Below are 21,240 nucleotides of genomic sequence, written 5' to 3'. Positions count from 1 at the left end.
GGAGCCACACAGCGTCAGTACAGTCCCCTTGGATCCATGAGGCCCAGCAATGTCACAGTGCTCTCCATGATTCCATGAGGCCCCACAGTGTCACAATGGTCCCTTGGTGTCACAGGGTCCCACAGTGTCACAATGGTCCCTTGGTGTCACAAGGCTCCACAGTGTCACAATGGTCCCTTGGTTCCATGGGCCTGTGCTGCTGCATTCCCCCCTCCCCTTCTCAGGCCGCCCTGACAGCTGAGAAATGCTCCTTGGGCCTCGGCCTTGGCCAACAGCCCCTGGGCTCAGCTCCTCTGCAGCTCATCACAAACACTGCTCCAGCCACTGCTGCTGCCCAACCAGCTCCTGGTTCCTTTAGCAGCAGCCCTGGGAACTGTTTTTGTTCCCTCCGTGGCACAACATCCCTGTTCTCACACTGCCAAAGAAAGCTGTTGATGCCAAGTGCGGCCAGGATGAACCATTGCTGGGACTGAAGCCCCTCTCTTGGGGCCCTGCACACAGCGCTCCAAAAGGAGCCCTTGGAGCTCTCCTGGGCCAGCCACTCCCTCTGAGTGGGGCCTTTCCCAGCCGGGAACTCTCCCGTTTGCTGCACTCGGGGATCCTGAACAATGACAGAGCCTGGGCCGATCCCCCCCCTCCTCCAGGCTCAGCACTCTGCCCACTGGGAAGATGCCAAAGCATCCTCAGTGAGCATTCCGTGCCCTCAGGGGTATTGCTCACAGGTGCCTTGCACTGACTCTTTGTGTCTGTGTGCCCACAGGAGTGCCTGTGCTGGGGAAATGTGGCAGAAATGCTGCTCTCTGAGGAGTTTGAGCGCCTTGGATAGCTGAGTCAGTCAGGCCTGTAGGAAAGGTTAAATCACAAGGCCTAAGTGAAGTTAATTGCTGCTAAGAGTTGTTCTTTTGCTAAGGTGTTCTTTTGCTAAGTTGCTACCTTTAGTGTAAGTTATAAACTAATCAAAATATTGTAAAGTTTTATTCCTTTGTAAAATTGCAAAGTCAAAAGGTTTTATTTAGGTTGAATGCTGTTACGCTCTGCTCTTTTGCTAAATTGTGAAGTTGAAAGTATCAGTTAAGGTTAAGATATAAGTTAAGAACTGTTAAGTTTGAGCTCTGTTAAGCTTTTAGGCCATATTCCTTTGATCCTTGCCCTCACTGTCCTTGTGTCACACACACACACACAGAGGGACAGTTCTGGGTTAATTTCTGGTTTGATTGCCTGGATTCTGTTTGGTTTTGTTGCTGCTTTGTTTCCCTGGTGTGCCTGAAGTGTCCAGTCAGGAGCAGAGTGACTCTTGCCAAGGAACTTTGTGCTGCTGTCCCTTGATATTAAATCTGGTTTTTGCTGCTCCCTTGCTGGGGATTTTTTCAGCTCTCTCAAGGCCTCGTTCGTAACAGGGTGAAGGAGCCCTGGCCCAGGCTCTGGCTCTGGGGGACACAGGGACCCTGCCGGGGGGTCCCTGTCCCCCTGTGCCACCCCCAGGGCCCCGGCCCCCCATCCCCGTGTCAGGCTCTGGGGTCGATCTCGTGGAACATCCTCTGGGGGAGGCTGCGGGGCCGGAGGCGGGGGGACCCGGGGGGACAGGGGACCCTGCTGTGCACGAGCAGGGTTGGACTGCTCTGGGGGGAGCTGTGATGGGGAGCCGGGGCAGAGTGACCTTCCCAGTGACCTCACACAGCCCCTGTGATGTCACACAGCCCCTGTGATGTCGCACTGACCCTGTGATGTCACACAGCCATCTGTGATGTCACACAGCCCTTGTGATGTCACACTGACCCTGTGATGTCACACTGACCCTGTGATGTCACAGAACCAACTCTATGTCCCCTTGTGATGTCATACAGCAGTGCTGTGATGCCACAGAAGTCTGATGTCACAAAGTCACCCTCTGATGTCACAATCTGTTCTGTGATGTCACAGCCTTCTCTGTGATGTTACACAGCTACCCGGTGATGTCACAACCCACTCCCTGATGCCACAGAGCCACCCTCTCTCATGGCAGACTCTGCTCTATGGCCTCACATCCTACTCTGGGATGTCACAGCCATCTCTGGGATGTTACAGCCAGCTCTGTGATGTCACCATCCCCTCAGTGATGTCACAGAACCCTCAAGAACTCAGTTCTGTTGAAACCCTGAAGTTTCTTGTACTTTGAAGAGATCCCTGTCAGGGACACAACTGAGAAAGTGTCCCCAGGTTCCAGCTAGAACAGAACCCTGCAGGCAGTGATGCCAGGTGGGGACAAGCAAGGGAAAGCTGTCTCTGGTGCTCCCCACAAGCCCCACGTTGGCTGGAGATTGTGCCTGTGAGACTGAGAGTGAGTGACTGAGTGGCAGAGAGTTCCCAGGGGTTTGGGCATCTGATTTTCTGTTCCTGTGGGTGTGCATTCCCTCTTCCATTGGGGGCAGCTACAGGAAATACTCATTCCCAAGCTGAAAAGGATGTTTTTGTTAAGTTTTGGAGAGTTTTAAATTTAGTGGGGAGTTATATTTCTGAAGGGAGTTTAAAAGGGATTGTTCATGGTTATTTGAGGAGCTTCCTGATATCTCTGTTGATTCTGTCTATCAGTTATCGTTTTGGGATGCTGTCGGGGAAAAGTTTTATATTTTACAAACACAAGGGGTTTTAAAAGTTGGGAAATTTTATCTGTTGTTTCATTCAATTTATAGGATCATTTAAGGAGTTCATGGTTCCAACCCTTTGCCCTGGTTTATTCAACCCGCCCTTCACGTTCCCGAACCCAGGTTCCCTGAGAACAGGATGGGAGATGGCGCCCGCCCTTTGGCACAGACAAGCCATCTGCTGTCTGCCATCTCCCCTCCTTTTCTGTCCTCTCCTCAGGGTGGTAGTGGCCATACTGCCTTGAGATATTCCCTCACCCACATTCCTTCATTCCCTAGTTCTAATCCTCCTTCCTATAAATCACAAGACGGCAATACTCCTGTTAGAGAGACCGCCATTTTAGATTCCCTCCCACCTTCATCCCCATTTCCCACCTTTGCTTCAGGTGCCTCCTCTGTGACGGGTCTCACCTTAATGTTGAATTCCACTGCTGCATTGGGTCCCTCCCCTGTCATCAGAAAGCTCCTCCCCGGCGCAGGCTCCACCTCTCCACTTCCAGACCCCTTCTCCAGTCCAGCTTCTTCCAGTTCCCACATCACTGGAACCGGACATGGGGCCAACTGGAAGGAAGCCATTTGGGCTACCAAAGGCCTTCAACGCCAGGCATTGCCGGTCAGCAGAAAGGCCTGCGCCTCTGCCAGCAGACCTGCCTCCTCTACAGAGGAAAAGAGTGATAGCTTATCTGAGAGTGAGGATGAGCCCAAGGATTCTTGGCAGAGGATGCGGAGAAAAGCTGCAAAGGAGGGGGACCGGGAGGTGATATCCAAGATTCAGGTGGTGTGCAGTATAAGCAGGGGCCAAACCCTAAATGGGAATCCATAGGGAATAGATTCCCATTTAGGCTTTGGCCCCTGGGAATCCGTAGGGAATAGATTCCCATTTAGGTTTTGGCCCCTGCTTATACTGCACAGGTGCCACCTGAATCTTGGATTCCCTACCTCCATAGGGAAATGAATGACTTAGTAAAGGCTGCCAAGGATTATGGGAGGGGTTCTCCCTATTTTAACAATTTGCTGGACGTGCTATTTACTGCCCACACAATGGTATCATAAAATTTAAAACGGTGTATGAAAATGATATTGTCACCCGATGAATTTATTTTCTGGAAAGGAGTTTGGATAAAAAAAGTTCATGAGTTACCAAAAGGTTATGTTGAGGAAGAAGGGCGACAACACCTCACAATGGACCGCATTACCAGGGAAGGAGACTATACTAGACTGCAGTATCAGGCTGAAGTCTTCCCCCAGTCAATACTGGAAGATCTCAAAGGCGCTGCATGGTCCACCCTCCTCCAAACACCTGATAATTCTACACCCCACACTGACTTCACTGACATTCACCAGGGCCCGGATGAGAACTATATCAAGTTCATAAAGCACCTTATGAAAGCCCTGGAAAAACAGGTAGATGATCAAAAGGTCCAGGATGATCTTATTAGCAAATTAGCTTTCTATAATGCCAGTATTGACTGCAGAAAGGTTCTTCACAGCCTCCCCCTTGACCCTGAGCCTACCATTGCTCAGATGGTTGATGCTTGCATATTCCAAGCGGTCTCAGACCGTGACTCCAGCCTAGCCAAGGCCACCAGCCAGGGTGCAATTGAAATGCTGGTTGCAGCAAACGTGCTTCCCCACAATACAGAATGTAATAAAGGCAGTGGAAACTGTTATAACTGCAGGAAAACTGGACATGTAACAAAAGATTATAAATACAAGAATACTGTTCTGGTTTTTTACCCAACCCTCAGTCCTACAGCCATTACCCAAACTGTTCCTGAAGCCAACAGCACTACCAGCCCTCGGGAAACTCCCAGCAGAGCACAAAATGACACCAAATATGAAGTTATTCGGTCCCACCCTTCCATTGGTGAGAGACGACCTAGGTTACAATATAAAGATGTACTCTATTCCCATCCTCAAGAGCTGTTGAAACAGGAGGGGTATTGTTTTATTCCTTATCTCCTGTTAATAGGCCTATCAATGCCTTTCTGCATGACTCAGAGATAATGCCCTCCAGGAGCCATTTCTGTTTAATGGACCCACCTCATGACTCATAGAATGATATCAGCCCATTGTGAGATGCTCCACCCAGGGGGGAAGAGCTAAGCATGCCCCCCTGGATATTATCTGGGCTTTGGGACAAAACAAGCTGCCTTTCCACTGGATTCCCCACAGCAACAGCTGCCATTTCCACTGGAACTTCAGAGGTAAGCTACACCCTGCTACAGGATCACTGCTCCAACATAACCACATCTGCCACTCCAGGAGGACTGCAGCCACCATTCCAACTGGACTGCTATCAACACCCTGACCAAGAGAGTGACAGGTTATACTCTGACTTTATCAGTGTTTTTTCTTATGTATTATTGCATGATTTTTGATTTTTTTTTTCCTAATAAATTGTATTTCTGACATCGAGTCTCTCTCTGGTTTTGCTTTCAAACCAGAACAAATGGAAAACCCTGAGTGGGTTTCCTGAAAAACAAACCCACCTCAGAAACAACCTGCTCAGTCCAGGCTGCCTGGAATGATGTCACCTTTCTACAAGGGACAGTGTGAGCAGAAATGATCTCTGGGAGCAGAATTCTCTGAGTGTTGCACCTGAATTCTCTGTCCCTGTCGTTTCCCTGGATCTCTGTTGCAGATGAAGCTGCTCCTGCCATCCTCACCTTTTGCCTCTCTCTTGAATGCAAACAGATGTTCCCAGGTGTATTGATTTTTCAAAGTTTCTACAAAACTTTTTTGTTCCTCATGGAACGAAGGGGCCATTTTGGCACTGAGGAGGTGACGTGGAAGCAAGGAGTCAATTATGACTCTGGGGTCCCATGGAACCAAGGGGCCATGGTGACACAGCAGGGCCACGTGGATCCAGTGGTCCATGGTGACACTGTGGATCCCAGGAGACAATGGAGACACCCCCAGAACCTCGTGGAACCAAGGAGTCCATGGTGATCCAGCGGGGCTGCATGGAGCCAATGGACCATGGTAACACTGCCCATCCAAGGAAGACATTGTAACACTGCGGAAGCTCATGGAGCGAGGGAGGCCATTGTGACACTGAAGAACTTCATGGCACCAAATATCCATGGTGACACAGCAGGGCATCATGGGAACCAAGGAACCGCTGTTGGCAGTAAGGACACTCATGGACCCAGGGGCCCTTGTGGCACTGCAGAACCAACAGAGCTGCTGGACCTTGTCCACTGGCCCTGCAGAGCTCCTTGGGAGGCACGGCAGGAGCAGCAGCCTGGGAGCCTCAGGAATGCCCCTCTGGGATCCATGGCACACACTGCCAGGGGCTGGAATTCCCATTCCCAGGCAGGAAAAGATGCTCCAAGTGGAGCACGATCTTACAGTGACATTTCACTGCCAGCCTTCATAGCTTCACCTGTGGTTGTTGTAGCTCCGGGAGTGGGAAATAAATCAGGGCAGGGTCTTTGGTGGGAGCTGCCCTGGGTCAAGAGAGACACTGAGAGAGAAACAGAGCAGGCAAAGAAAGGCAGGAGAGAAAGAAGGGCACAAACACAAACAGCTGCGAAGGTGGCACTCTGAAAAACAAACTGGAACTGACAAAAAATGAATGGGACAGAAATCAGTCATTCTGGAAGTTTTATTTACTATCAAAATACAGGCCACACACCCAGCCCCACACAATTCCAATCCCACACCCTCAAATTTGGATGCCACTTCTCCCAATCTCCTTCCAACCCCCTCTCACCCTGGACACTGTGGAATCAAGTAGATTTGTCATGGGACTGAATTTTTCCTAGGTGGGAATAAGGCATTTTGACATGGATTGGTCAATTTTGGGGTAAAATGGAGGTGTTTTCAATGGGATTGAATCATTTTGAGGTGACAGACCAATCTATCTGGAATTCTGGAGTGCAAAGATATGGAGAACACTTGCTGAAATCCCCCAAGAACCCACAAATCCTACAGAACAAATGTTCACAAACCATAAATTCCACCTCAAATACCTGTTAAATGGTGGGACTTCAGACATCCTTGATCAATTACTTTCATTTTAGTCCTGTTTCAGGTGTTTTTAAGTGATAAAGACAAATCAGAAGGAAATTAGGGCCAAAAGGATAACCAGCCAGGTCTCCTCCCAACATGGATCACTGGGAATGTGGGTCACCAGTGTTCTGACCAATGTGGGTCCTCCTATGGGGGATGAAGCTGCACCAGTGCACAAAGCTCCTCCTGCAGTTGGAGCACACGCAGGGCTTCCCTTACTGATGCCTCCGTTGGTGTCGGGACAAGGTAGAGCTGTTTGAGAAGCTCTTCCCACGCTGGGGACACTTGTAGGGCCTCTCCCCGGTGTGGGTGCGCTGGTGGATGCTGAGGTGGGAGTTGTGTTGGAATCCCTCCCCGCACTGAGGGCAGTGGAAGGGCCTCCTCTCAGTGTGAATCCGCTCATGCAGGAGGAGATGGGAGCTGATCCGAAACCTCTTCCCACAATGGGAACACTCGTAGGGCCTCTCCCCAGTGTGGATGCGTTGGTTCCTGATGCGTTCTGAGCTGCAGCTAAAGCCCTTCTTACATTCCTCACACTTGTAGGGCCATTGCCCGGTGTGGATCACCTGGTGGCGGATCAGGGTGCTGCTCTGCCTGAAGCTCTTCCCACACTCCAAGCACTTGTAGGGATTCTCCCCATTGTGAAGCTGATCATGCACCACCAGCTCCGAGCTCTGGCTGAAGTTCCGTCCACCTTCCTGGCCCAGGGTGGGTCTTTCCTCCTCAGAGCACACTGGGCTGGGTTTGCAGCCCCTCTTCCTGTGGGATCTCCAGGGCTTTTCCTCTCCATTGGATTCTTGTGCCATGGAGCTGCGCAAAACAGCCTCTTCCACGAGGTTCTGCTGTGGGGATTTGTCCGCCCTGGTTTCCATCCTCAGCTCCTTGTCTGGGGCAGGAAGGACAAAGAGAGGATGAGATTTGCCTCTGTGACAAAAGGAAGGGGAAGGAGATCTCCCCAGTGCTTCCCCGGCAGGACGGCATTGGCAGTGAGGTTGTCCTGCAGCTGGGGGCTGTGCTGGGCTGGGAGATGGAGCAGGAGAAAGGGGGAAAGGGGCACTGACTTCCTCCTCACCCGCCTGGGTGTCCTGGGGCATTGTCTCGGTTTGAATAGACAGGTATCTACTAAGGAAGGCAAGAGCCTCCCTTGAAACTGAAAATGTAAACAACCTCCTTCCGAACAGTTATAATTTTGAAATTATGGGGCTCTAAGGAAACAGATATGGGAATAGGAATAACAGCTATTTAGCAGGAAAATTAAAATATAAACACAATAGTACAAAGAAAAAACACTGACAGATTCAGAATACGACCTGACACCATGTGGGTCACAGTGGCAGTGGCAGGGATCCTGCAGAACAGTGGGGTTTTCCTCTGAAGATCCAGTGGTGGTGGTGTTGGGCCTGGTCTTCCTCTGGCAATCCAGTGGAAAAGGCTGACTCTGGTCTTCCAGCCCTCTGATTATATCCAGGTAGGAATGCTTGGCTCCTCCCTCTGGGCAGAGCTTCTCACAATGGGATGATGGAATTTTATCAGTCATGCAGTGGCACTCAATGGCCCATTAACAAAAGATATCTCCTGGGAGGGAGGATGGGTTGTGAAAGAGATAAAGAAAACTGCCCAATTAACATAAGATAACTGCCCCATCAGATAGGAATAGAATACACCCCAACTGTCCAACCTAAGATAGCTGGGAAATGCTTTGCAGTATTCTTTGTCTGTGTGTCTGTGTTCATGTGTATTTTACACTCAAAGTCCCCCAAATTTCCAAGAGGTTTTCTTTGGGGTGTTGTCTTGCCCCTGTGTTCATCTGCACCTCCCGTCACTCTGTCACTGTCACCTCCAGCCACCTCTGAGCCCACTGGCGCCTCCCAGGTTTGCACTGAATCCCTCCCTCCTGCCCTCCAGCACCAGCAATGCCCATGGCAGGGAGCTCAGAGCAGGAGCACCCAGGCCAGGGGTAACGCCAGGATCAGGAGCATCTGGCAGAGGCAGGAGGAATCCCCCATTCCAGGGGCTGCAAGGGCTGCAAGGGGGGTACCCGTGTCCCCTCCCAGCCCCAGGGCTACAGACCAGGGAGGAGATGCCTCAACTGCCTCAGCTGAATTGCTTCCCACAGCCCTTGGCCCAGGAAGTCTCCGGCTGGAGCACAACCTCTAGAGGAGAGTTTCCACAAGGAAGAGAAAAGAAAGGAACTGTTTCTTCCCTTTCTCTCATCCGTGCCCTGTGTGCTCATTTTCTTGTCATCTCTTAGCGAAACCAACAAAAAAGCATCTGCACTGATGTGTTTCCCAGGGTCGGTTCCTAAATAAGGCCAAAGGAAGGTTTTCTGCCACGGAAAAAGTGACAAATGTGGGATATGTTCAGACAGTTGAAAACATGACAATTTCTAAGCACTGGAAATCCAAAGACTATAAAAACCAGAGTTTGCAGTTGTAATGGTCCATTGTCCTCCCTCTTCCCACTGCTGATTTGTCACATCCTAACTCCGGGGGAGCAGATTATGGAAAGAAGACCTGCAGGGAGTGTTGGAGGCCTAATCCCAGAGACTGGAAGAAAGAGTGAAATCAAGAAAAGATTTCCAGTTGTTTTCTTATCATATTGACCACAAATAGCTCTATAGTCCACATGCAATATCCAGATGAAGAAGCACGTTCCTGGTTTTATTTCCAAATTGCAGTACTTTTGAACATCTTTCTGGATGAGAACAAACCACAGGCCAATAATTGACCCTCTTTGGTTCCCAAATCAGAAATCATTCAACTTCTACCAAGATGTCTTCCTCTGCAGGTGTCCCAGATTGCAAGGCAAAATGGATTTTATTTGCCATCTCTATGGCAGTTTTCCTTATCTCTTCCACAACCACTCCTCCCTCCAGGGGTGAAGGCATCTGCTGATAACAGCCTATTGAATGTCACTGCATGGCTGATAAGAATTACAGCATCCCATTGGGAGATTCTCTGCCCAGAGGGAAGAGCCAAGCATTCCTAACTGGATAGAATCTGGAGATTCTGGAATAGCAGCACAACTTCTCCACTGGATTTCCCAGTGGAATAGCAGCTGCCTGTTCCTCCACTGGATCCTCAGAGAAAGACTACACCCTTTTCTACGGGAGCCCCTGCACCAACAGAACCACACCTGCCACTCCAGGAGGACTGCAGCCACATTTCCAATTGGATTGCTACCAACAGCCTGACCAACAGGGTGTCAGGTTGTGTTCTGACTCTGACAGTGTTGTTTGACTGTACTGCATTGTTGATTTTATCCTTTTATTTTCTTCCCTATTAAATAACTGTTATTTCCGGCTCCTATACTTTTTATTTTTTGCCTGAGAGCCCCTTAATTTAAAATTATAGCAATTCAGAGGGGGAGGGTTCACATTCTCCATTTCATGGGAGGCTCCTGCCTTCCTTAGCAGGCACCTGTCTCTCAAACCAAGACAGCAGGACAGAAGGCACTTTGATTCCTTATGTCCCAAGTTTCTCCTGAGTTCATGACTCATGACTTCAGATGAACTGGAATGGTCCTGACTGCACAAAAGCAGCCACAATGAGCAGGATCAAATGCCCAGGTCACCATTAATTGCACTCGATCCACGCCTTGCACAGCCCAGCAGCAATTCCTACCTGTGTCCCCAGCTCTGGCTCAGCCAGAGGGGCATCGCTCTGGTGTGTGCAGGACCGGCTCCTGCAGGACACAGCGCTGGGAGCCGCTCTGTGTCCCACAGCTTCGGCATCTCAGGCACCGCTCCACAGCTGTGGGGCTGTGTCACCACTGTTCCATGGCTGTAGCTCCTGTGCCACCACTGTTCCATGGCTGCGGTTCCTGTGCCACCACTGTTCCATGGCTGTAGTTCCTGTGCCACCACTGTTCCATGGCTGTAGTTCCTGTGTAACCACTGTTCCATGGCTGTAGCTCCTGTGCCACCACAATTTCATGGCTGTAGTTCCTGTGCCACCACTGTTCCTCCTTTTCCATGCTCACTCCACTGCTGTTCAAAAGCTGTGTGGTGCAGTTTCAGCACGGTTCCTCAGCTCCTCCACCAGTGCTCCACTGCTGCTCCAACACTGCTCATCTACCACTGTTCCACTGCTCCTTCTCTGCTCCTCCCCTGCTCCCCTGTTCTTCCACGGCTGCTGCTTCTGTTTTAGTTCTGCTGCCACAGCTGCAGTGTCACAGAGAGGGGAACGTTCGGGCAGCAACCGCTGTGGTGTCACAGAAACCGGGACAACGGGACTGCCACAGCTGTGGTGTCACAGAGAGGGGAACACTGGGGCTGCCACAGCTCAGGTGTCATGGAGAGGGGAATGTTGGGGTGGCTGCTGCTGTAGTGTCATAGAAGGGACAACTGGGGCTGCCACCACTGAGGCGTCACAGAGAGAGGAACGTTGTGGCTGCCACCACAATGGTGTCATACACATGAGAATGCTGGGGGCTGGGGGCTGCCTCTGCTGTGGAGTCATAGAGAGGAGAATGTTGGGGCTGCCAAAGCTGTGGTGTCACAGACAGGGAACTCTGGGCCTTCCACTGCTCTGGTGTCACAGAGAGGGGGACTTGGGGCTGCCACAACTATGATGTCACAGAGAGGGAAATGTTGGGACTTACACTGCTAGGGTTCCACAGACAGGGGAATTCTGGGGCTCCCACTGCTGTGGTATCATAGAGAGAGGAATGTTGGGGCTGCCATCCTTGTGGGCTCAAAGACAGGGTAATCTTGGGGCTGCTGCCCCTGTGGTGTCCTACAGAAGTCAATGCTGGAACTGCCAACTCAGTGGTATCACAGAGAGGGGAATGTTGGGGGAGTCACTGCTGTGGTGTCACAGGGGAGCATTTGGGACTGCCACCCCTGCAGTGTCACTGAGAGGGCAATGTTGGGCTTGCCACTGTGGTGCTGTCATAAAGAGGAGAATGCTGTGGGTGCCACCTCTGTGGTGTCACAGAGAGGGGAACACTGGGCTTGCAATTGCTTTTGTGTCATAGACAGGGGCACATTGGTATTGCCACTGCTGTCATGTCATAGACAGGGGAACTTTGAGGTTGCCACCACTGGGGTGTCACTGACAGGGGAATGCTCGGTCTTGAACATCTGTGTTATCTTAGAGATGGGAACGTTGGTGTTGCCACCCACTGTTGCGTCACAGACATGGAAGCACTGCCAAACCTCCCCTGGTGCTGTGCCCACTCCAGTGCTGCTCCTCTGTGACACTGCACTGCCTCCTGGGGACATTGTCACACTGCAGTGTCTCCTGGGGACATTGTCACACTGTGAAGACTCATGGGACTGTAGGGGCCCTGTGACACTCCAGGGTCTTGTAGAATCCATGGAAGCAAGAGGAGACTGTGAAACTCTAGGACTTCATGGAACCATCCATTGTGATACCACAGAGCCTCATTCTTTCCAGGAATCCTTGTGACACTGCAGAACTAAATGGAACAAAGGGGACATTGTGACACTGTGGAGTTCATGGAACTGAGGGGATGCTCTGAGACTCTGGTGCCTAAAGATGCTCAGGAACCATTGTGAAGCTGTCGCTTGTGGAACCAAAGGGACACGGTAGCACTGTGGAGTCTCAAGGAATCCAGAGGCCCTTGTGACTCAGTGAGGCCAGTTGGAACCAACAATCCATTGGGATCCCCCAGAACCTTGTTGTGTCCCGGGATTCTTGTGACATTGTGGGGCCTCATGGAACCAAAGGGACACTGGGACACTGTGTGATCGCAGGGAACCAAGGGGACTCAGAGACACTGTGGGGCCTCCTGGCTCTCAGTAACTTCAGACACTTGTGTCCATCTACAAGGGGGCAAAAGTCAGCAGCCTGAGCCTGTTGATCCAGAATATTCCTATCTCCATGGAGGGTGTTCCTGCCAGCTGTGGTGTTTGTGTTCTCTCTGCTCTCTGGGGGAATTGCATCCTACAAGAGACACTGACCACTCCAGTAGCTGACACCACAGAGCCTCCTGTGGGGTGGGGGCAGAGGCATCTTTCACTCCATTATGTTGCTCAGAGCCCATCCGAGCTGGAATATTTCCAAGGATGGGGCATTCACTGGCTCTCCACCAAGGCTAACAGAGAAAGCAGGGCACTGGGGGAGGCAGCAGGGAGAGCAGACGCTGTGCTGGATAAGCAAGGGAAGAGGATGAGTGCAGAAGGCACAGCCCACCAGGAGGCCACCAGGCAGAGCCGTGGAGCCTCCCCAGGTGAGAGTGACCTGCCCAGGGAGTGCCCTGCTGCCCTCAGGACTGTGCTGCCACCCTTGGCAGAGGTGTTTTCCCAGCAGGATGTCCCCTGGTCACCCGGGGCCGTGCCGCTGCCCCCGGCGGGAGGGCGCCGTCAACTGAGTGTGCCGTCCCTGGAGTCAGTGGTGGAGGTGCCCGGAGCAGCCTGGCTGTGTTAAATGAGCACCCTGCAGCCCCTCCGTGCCCTGCCGTGGCTGCCAAGACTGCTGAAAGGACTGGCTGCTGTGCGGCTGTGCCCTCTGCTGCCCACTAAGAGATGTCTGAGTGCTTAGCCTCATTCCTGTGCCTGCAGGCAGATCAGTCGATAGAGCGACTGGGAGATGGGGGTTCACTATCCAATAGAGTGGCCATTAGCCACCCTGGGGGTGGGCGCCAGAAGCGAGAGCCCCCCTCAGGGTTTGCCCCCCCGCCTCACCGGGTAAGTGAAAAAACAATCAGAGTAGTGGTATTTCACCAACGGCCGGGACGCCAGCGGGCGGGTCACCCCGCACTGCCGAGCGCATGCCCGGCCTCCCACTTATTCTACACCTCTCATGTCTCTTCACAGTGCCAGACTAGAGTCAAGCTCAACAGGGTCTTCTTTCCCCACTGATTCTGCCAAGCCCGTTCCCTTTGCTGTGGTTTCGCTGGATAGTAGGTAGGGACAGTGGGAATCTGTTCATCCATTCATGCACGTCACTAATTAGATGACGAGGCATTTGGCTATTTTTCAAACACATATAAATAATATATGTTCCTTTTCCGGGTTTAATAAAGGTGGCCCGTCCACCTTGGACAAATCCGGTAAATTGTTTCAAATACAGTAAATTGGTCTGACTCGGGTGGTAATTGATGCGTTATGAATTAAAGTCTTTGTCCCTACTCACTATGAGCTACCTAACTGGCTTGTGGCTTCCTTACGAACCTAGCTACTCTCTAGTTTATTAAAATGTAAAAGTGATACAAAAAAAAAAAAAATTGCATACAAAAATCAACATATTAAAACAGCAATAAAAATCTACAAAACATTACAAAGTACAAAAAATGCAAAAATTCACTACCCTGAATCGTGTAATCTTCTGGCCCTACTGGTGAACATATGTACAATCTCCACAGACGATAGGAGTGCTTCTGTGGATAAAGTCTTTGCAACCATCGTTTGCCTCGATTTGGAGAGGCCAAGTGTACTCAAAAGTTCAAAGTTCCCCTTGTACCATTTCCCCCGCGCTCCAAGGGGAAAAGCCCATAGAAACAACGTCCTTTGCATTGGTGAGGCTTTGCACCTTGGTTTCCAAATGTTTGTACTTGTTTACTTTCTCTGCAGCCACTTCTTCCAGAGATGTTCTGGAGGCTTCGTATCGTACTGTCACTTTCACGATGAATGCACATCTGTCCTTAACAGATATCAGATCTGGTTTGTACAGCTTCTTGATGGTTTCCCTTGTGGGTGGTTCTTTGAACACTACCCAGTCCCTCTTCTTCGCCTCCTCAATAAGCCTTTCACAGATATGATTGTGCCTCTTGATTTGAGCGTCCTGAATCACTGGGCAGTAGCCAAGGATGAGGGCGCAGGTTTCGTTGTCCGCATCACAGTGCCTACAGGCCTTGATGTAATTTTCCTCTCTACCCCAGGAGAGAAATTCTCTTGTGGGGTAGAAGTTGGCCCTAAGTTGTAGTGTAGTGAGGAGTTTCCTGTGAGGAATGAATCTATAGTATTGGAGCCAATCACTACTAATTTTATCACCTTCAAAGCTTTTAACTCCACGGCCTTGGGATACTAATTTGGTCCATTTCTTGAATTCTTTTCTCCGCCAATCACAAGGTTTAGGAAATTTAGTTTTAAGGGTCGGTGCTTCCCACTCCGAGGTTGTGTCTGCACTGTTGGGTGGTTCATTCGCCAGTAGTGCTTCCCAAATTGAGGTTATCTTCTCGCTTTCCCCTCCAGCTTGAATCCACAATTTCTTATACAGTTGTTCCATTTGATCTTTCTCTAGGAACTCCTTCATTGTTTCATCCGAGGACTGTGCAATCCAGTGCAGTCTCCGGGCCTGTACACTGGGGATCAGTCCCGCCAACTTGGTGACGCCCAAACCGCCGTCCTTCGTGCTCGAGTACAAGATGGCACTGCAAGTGCACGGAGGTAGTTGCAGCCAGTCCTTGACCGCTGTTTGGATCTTCTGGTCAAGGGCTTCAAGGGCCCTTGTTTCATTTGTGAATGGTCAGCCAGGTAGGTCAGTCAAGGGATGGTGTATGTTTTGAGGATATCAAGTATTTGCAGAGGTTTAAGTGGAGCTTGATCAATTCATTCAAGCCAGAATTCTAGTTCTGTGGGGAGGTTGGCTTTTGCTATCCCAGTCCAGGGGTCAAAGTGTAGGCCAAGGTATTTCTCATATTCCCTGGGGTTGATCATGTTCAGGGGTGCGCTGTTGATGGTCCATGCAGCGCAGTTATTGAAGGTGTAAGAGTCTTTTGTGGGCTTGATGTAGAAGCCGTGGCACTTTTCCCCTTGTGTTTTGAGACCGGTGAAATCGCAGAAGGTCTCTAATATCTTGATATTTGTTTTCATGTTTTCCCAGGAGTTGCTCAACAAGACCAGATCGTCGGCGAATGCCACTGCTGTTATACTACTCTGTCCTCGGTGGAATCCTTTACCACTCTCTTCCAGCTTGCACAACAGGGGGTCCATTGCCAGGTTAAATAAAAGGGGTGACAGCGGGTCACCCTGCTTTACTCCAACCCAGATCTGGATTTTGTCTCTGTGTGTGTTCATTTTTGTGGTGACATACATACTGATGTCTTTGTACATATTGTTCATCAGGCCAATGATGTGGGGATCCACTCCCCTCAGCTGCAAAGCATGTATGATGTGATGGTGGCTTATGGTGTCAAAAGCCTTGGCGATGTCCACAAATACAACACCCAGTGGTCTGTGTTCACTTTAGGCAGTCTGAAGTATAGTTTGCAGGAGTTTCAGGTTTTCAGAGCATCCTGCTGCTCTAATAAAGCCTCTTTGCCTTGGGTTGAGGGGGCACGCTTTGCTCAGCCTTGCTTTTACAATCCTGGAGAACAGTCTCAAAAGATGGAATTGATTGTGATAGGCCTCCAGTTATTAATGTCCTTTAAATGTTCCGGTTTTGTAGATTTGGGAATCAAAACAGTTCTGCACCCCCTCACCATGTCTGGGATCTCCCCAGATGTTAACCATAAGTTGAAGAGCTCAGCCGTCCGGGAATACCTGGGATCCATCTTTTTGATGTCCCCAAGAGTAACCCTATCTGGACCTGGAGTCGAGCCCTTGCTCATTTCCTGCACATTTCTTTCAATTTCTTTGGCCGTGATTAAGCCTCTGAAGGTGCCGTTGTCTGCCTTCCCATTAATTTCAAAGTCCCTGATGCCAGCAAAAGTCCCAGGTGTTTCCCATCTGGCTTTAAATACGGAGTAAATTTCACTGGATGATATGTCCCAGGACAAACACTCTATGTCATCCAAAATAATCTTTGCTAGTTTCCCCCTGTCAAGATGGAATAAATGCTGAAAGCAAAGGTAATTACCTTTTTTGATCGCTCTGTCCTTCATCCACTTCTGAAATGGCTTTCTTGGTTGCTTCTCCCGGGTCTCCTTCCCATTTTACCACGTGTAGCAGTTCTTATCTGGCTTATTGATTCTAGGCATCCAAAGCAGTCCTGCACTGCCTGATTAATCATTGTCAGCATCTCCTGGCCGTCCATCAATTGCTTGAATGCTCTGGGGAAGTGGTTAATTGCTCCAGCTGATAAGCGTTCCTTGACTGTCTTTTGGTAATGAGCCTGCAGCTGCCCGGCCCTCTGCTGGTTTCTGGTGGCGGTTGTCCTTATGAGGGTGTCGTCTTAATTTATCCATTGTTTCCTCTCTGGCAGCTGGCCTCCCTGGGGGATGGTTCTCCCCAGGTCCATTGTCCACGGTTCTTGCCTGGGATTGCTGACTCAACCCAGGTTCCATTCCCATGCCCTCAGCTGCTCTCCTGGTGTGATGACTTACCTCAGGTCCTCTGTCAGCTCCATCTGTTGGTTTCCTAGGCAGCAATCTTCTTTTGTAACTAATTTGCTTAGCTGTTTTTGTTGCTATGTGTTCGGCGATAGGTTTATTAATGTTTGTGTTTCCCTTGAACTGTGCCTCCAGTCTTATCAGCAGTTCTTCCTCCTCTTTTGTCCAGCATCTTTTGTGGGCTCCTGGATTTGATGTTTCTTTCAGTTGGGAAGTAATGATCCTTTCTTGGTTTCTTATCAATGGGTGTGCCAATCTTTCGTGTTGTCCCAGGCCAATTTTGGTTCTGAAGTCTCTGACGCATAGTTCACATATCCACTCTCCAGCTGGAACCCTTTCAGTTTCTGGACCTCTGTGCATTTTGCAAAATGATAAATAACACTATGATAGTTAATATTTTCCTTTACACACTTGGCACACCGAAAGCAAACCCTCCTTTTCCAGTGCGACTCCTTTAGATGTCCAATCAGGCTTAACACAGAGTTTACCCGGGTACCACACAACAGGGACAAGGTGGATTTTTGTCAGGAACAGTCACCTTCACCATGTTATCCGGTGACTGCCCTCCGTGTTCCCCAGGCACTGGAGGCAATGCCTCTGGTGTGCCTTCACTCACCTTTTTGCCGCTTCCCTCACCAAGCACAAACGGTTCAGTGTCTCGTGGGAGGCTAGGATCTAAGTCTGAGTGCCCACCAATACCCTGGACAGGCGTACTGGCAGCCCCCAGACCACCCACCCCCGCCCCCCTAAGGACAAAATCCGGATTTTGAGCCATCGAATTGGGGCCACATTTACAGCGAGAACAGAGTGGGTGGTCACTCCACTCCGGAGCTCTTTGCCCCGTCTGCAACCGGGGAGCCAGGTTTCAAGCAATAAGCCAGGCGGCCTTTACCAAGGAATTTGTTTCACCGAATTTGGTAGGAGTTCATTGGTGACTTGGTTTGGAAAGACAGGAGTCTGCTAAAGAAGGCAGGAGCCTCCCCTGAAATGGAGAATGTAAACCCTCCCCACCCCTCCAAATTGCTATCAATTTTAAATTAAGGGGCTCTCAGGCAAAAATATGGGAGCAGGAAATAACAGTTCTTTAAGGGGAAAAAGAAAAAAATTAAAGGATGAAATAAAACAATGCAGTACACCAGAACAACACTGACAGAGTCAGAACGCAACCTGACGCCCTGTGGGTCACAGTGTTGGTGACAGTCCAATTGAAAATGTGGCTGCAGACTTCCTGAAGTATCATTTGTGGTTCTGTTGGAGAAAGGGGGGGATCTGTAGAGAAGGATGTATTCTTCTTCTGAAGACCCAGTGGTAGAAGAGACAGCTGCTGTTCCTCTGGGGAATCCCATGGAGAAAGCCGTGCCGGTGTCTCAAAAACTTCTGGATTATATCTGGGTAGCAATGCTTGGCTCCTCCCTCTGGGCGGAACATCTCACAATGGGATGTTATAGTTCTTATCAGTCATGCAGTGACATTCAATAGTCTGTTATCAGCAGATGTCCCCTCTCGAGGGAGGTGTGAATGTGGTCACTCAAAGAGAGAGATAAAGCAAACTGCCTACTTGACAAAGGTAATCTGCCATACAGATGGTAATGGAAAACATCTTGCATGCAATCTTCAACATTATCCACCCCTTTTTCTATTTCCATCTGCACCACAAAAAAAACCCACAAAAAAACAAAAACAACAACAACAACAAAAAAAAAATTTCACACAGTTCTCACTTAAGACTAGGTCTCCCTGTTGTACACAATGGCTTTCTCCATCTTTCTGCATTACCCACCAAGTGTAAACAGGTCATTGAGCAAAAACAATTCCATGGATGGTTTTGTCTTTGCCTGAGATGGGATCAATCCAAACAGTCCTTCCTAAAATACCTTTCATGTGTACCACAGGGAATTTATTTCCATCCACTGTGTGCAGGGGTTCAGACTGGGCAGGACCAGCTTGATTTATGGAGCCTCTGGTGTTGACCGTCCAGCTGGCTTTTGCTGAGGTCATTTCCCAATTTCTAAAAGTCCCCCCCGAGTGCCTTCAGGGTTGTTTTAAGTAGTCTGTTACACTGTTCAACTTTCCCGGCAGCTGGTGCATGATAAGGAATATGATATATTCAATACCATGTACCCTGGCCCAAGCATTGATAAGGCCATTCTTGAAATGGGTCTCATTTTCTGACTCAATTCACTCAGGGGTGACATGTCTCCACAGGATTTGCTTTTCCAGGCCCAGGATGGTGTTCCAGGCAGTGGCGTGAAGCACAGGGTATGTTTCCAACCATCCAGTGGTGGCTTGCATCATGGTCAGCACGTAGCGCTTGCCCTGGCGTGTCTGGGGCAGTGTGATGGAGTCAATCTGCCAGGCCTCCCCATACTTGTACTTGGACCACCGCCCACCTTACCAGAGCAGCTTCACTCGTTTGGCCTGCTTGATGGCAGCACACGTCTCAGTCATGGATAACATCTGAAATACTGTCCATGGTTAAATCCACCCCTTGGTCTCGTGCCCACTTATAGGTGGCATCTCTACCCTGATGACCTGAGGCATCATGGGCCCATTGAGCTAAGAACAACTCCCCCTTATGTTGCCAATCTAAGTCTATCTTTGACACCTCTATTTTTGCTGCCTGATCTACCTGCTTGTTGTTTCGGTGTTCCTCATTAGCCCGACTCTTGGGAACATGAGCATCCACATGGTGGACTTTCACAGGTAGCTTCTCTAACCGAGCGGCAACGTCTCTCCACTCATCAGCAGCTCAGATGGGTTTTCCCCTAGGCTGCCAGTTGGCTTTTTTTCACCTTTCCAGCCAGCCCCAAAGAGCATTGGCTACTATCCATGGATCAGTATAAAGGTAGAGCTTTGGCCATTTCTCTCTCTCAGCAATGTCCAGGGCCAGCTGAACAGCTTTGAGTTCTGCAAGTTGACTTGATCCACCCTCTCCTTTGGTAGCTTGTGCAACCTGTCAGGTGGGGCTCCATACGGCTGCTTTCCACTTCTGGTTCATCCCTATGATGAGACAGGAACCATCAGTGAAAAGAGCGTAGCGTGTTTCCTCTTGTGGCAGTTGGTTTTAGGGAGGAGCTTCTTCAGCACGTGTCACTGGTCCTTGTTCCTCTTCATCAGTCAGACAAAAGTTCTCACCTTTGGGCCAGTTTGTAATTATTTCCAGAATCCCAGGGCGATTCAGGTTTCCAACACAGGAGCACTGTGTGATAACAGCAATTAATTTACTCCATGTCGTGTCAGTGGCGTGGTGGGTGGAAGGAACCTCACCTTTGAACATTCACCCCAGCCCCGGTAGTCAGGGTGCCAGGAGGAGTTGTGCTTCTGTACCAGTCACCTCTGAGGCAGCCTGGACTCCTTCATAGGCAGCCAAGATTTCCTTCTCTGTGGGAGTGGAGTTGGCTACAGACCCTCTGTATCTTTGACTCCAAAATCCAAGTGGTTGGCCTCGAGTCTCCCCAGGCACCTTCTGCCAAAGGCTCCAGGACAAGCCATGGTTCCCGGCTGCAGAGTAGAGCACGTTCTTCACCTCTGCTCCTGTCCTGACTGGGCCAAGGGCAATCACGTGAGCGATCTCCTGCTTGATCTGGGCAAAGGCTTGTTGCTGTTCAGGACCCCAGTGGAACTCGTTCCTCTTGCAGGTAAAGAGGGCTCACAATCTGACTGTATTCAGGAATGTGCATTCTCCAAAACCTATGGCACCCAGGAAAGCTTGTGTTTCCATCTTGCTAGTTGGTGGAGACATCGCGGTGATTTTGTTGATGACCTCAGTGGGAATCTGATGCAGTCCGTCTTGGCACTTTACTCCCAGGAACTGGGTCTCTCAGGCTTGTCCCTTGACTTTGTTCTTCTTGATAGCAAAGCTGGCTTCTAGCAGAATCCTGATGATCCTCTCTCCTTTCTCAAATACTTCCATTGCCGTGTTCCCCCACACAATGATGTCATCGATGTACTGCAGGTGCTCTGGAGCCTCACCCTTTTCCAGTGCAGCCTGGATCAGTCCATGGCAGATGGTGGGGCTGTGCTTCCACCCCTGGGGCAGTCGGTTCCAGGTATACTGCACTCCCCTCACGGTGAAAGCAAACTGAGGCCTGCATTCTGCTGCCAAAGGAATGGAGAAAAATGTGTTAGCAATGTCAATGGTGGCAAAGCACTTTGCTGCCTTGGACTCAAGCTTGTACTGGAGTTCCAGCATATCCGGCACAGCAGCGCTCAGTGGTGGAGTCACTTCATTCAAGCCACGATAGTCCACTGTCAATCTCCATTCTTTGTCAGACTTGTGCACAGGCCAAGTGGGGCTGTTGAAGGGTGAGTGGGTCTTGCTGACCACCCCTTGGCTCTCCAGCTCACGGATCATTTTGTGGGTGGG

Source organism: Melozone crissalis, unplaced genomic scaffold, assembly GCF_028551555.1.
Source record: "Melozone crissalis strain CALT ecotype California unplaced genomic scaffold, PUWL_Pcris_2 ptg000032l_1, whole genome shotgun sequence".
NCBI classification, from domain to species: Eukaryota; Metazoa; Chordata; class Aves; order Passeriformes; family Passerellidae; genus Melozone; species Melozone crissalis.
The sequence above is the reverse complement of the archived record's forward strand: the minus strand, read 5'-3'. Positions refer to the sequence as shown.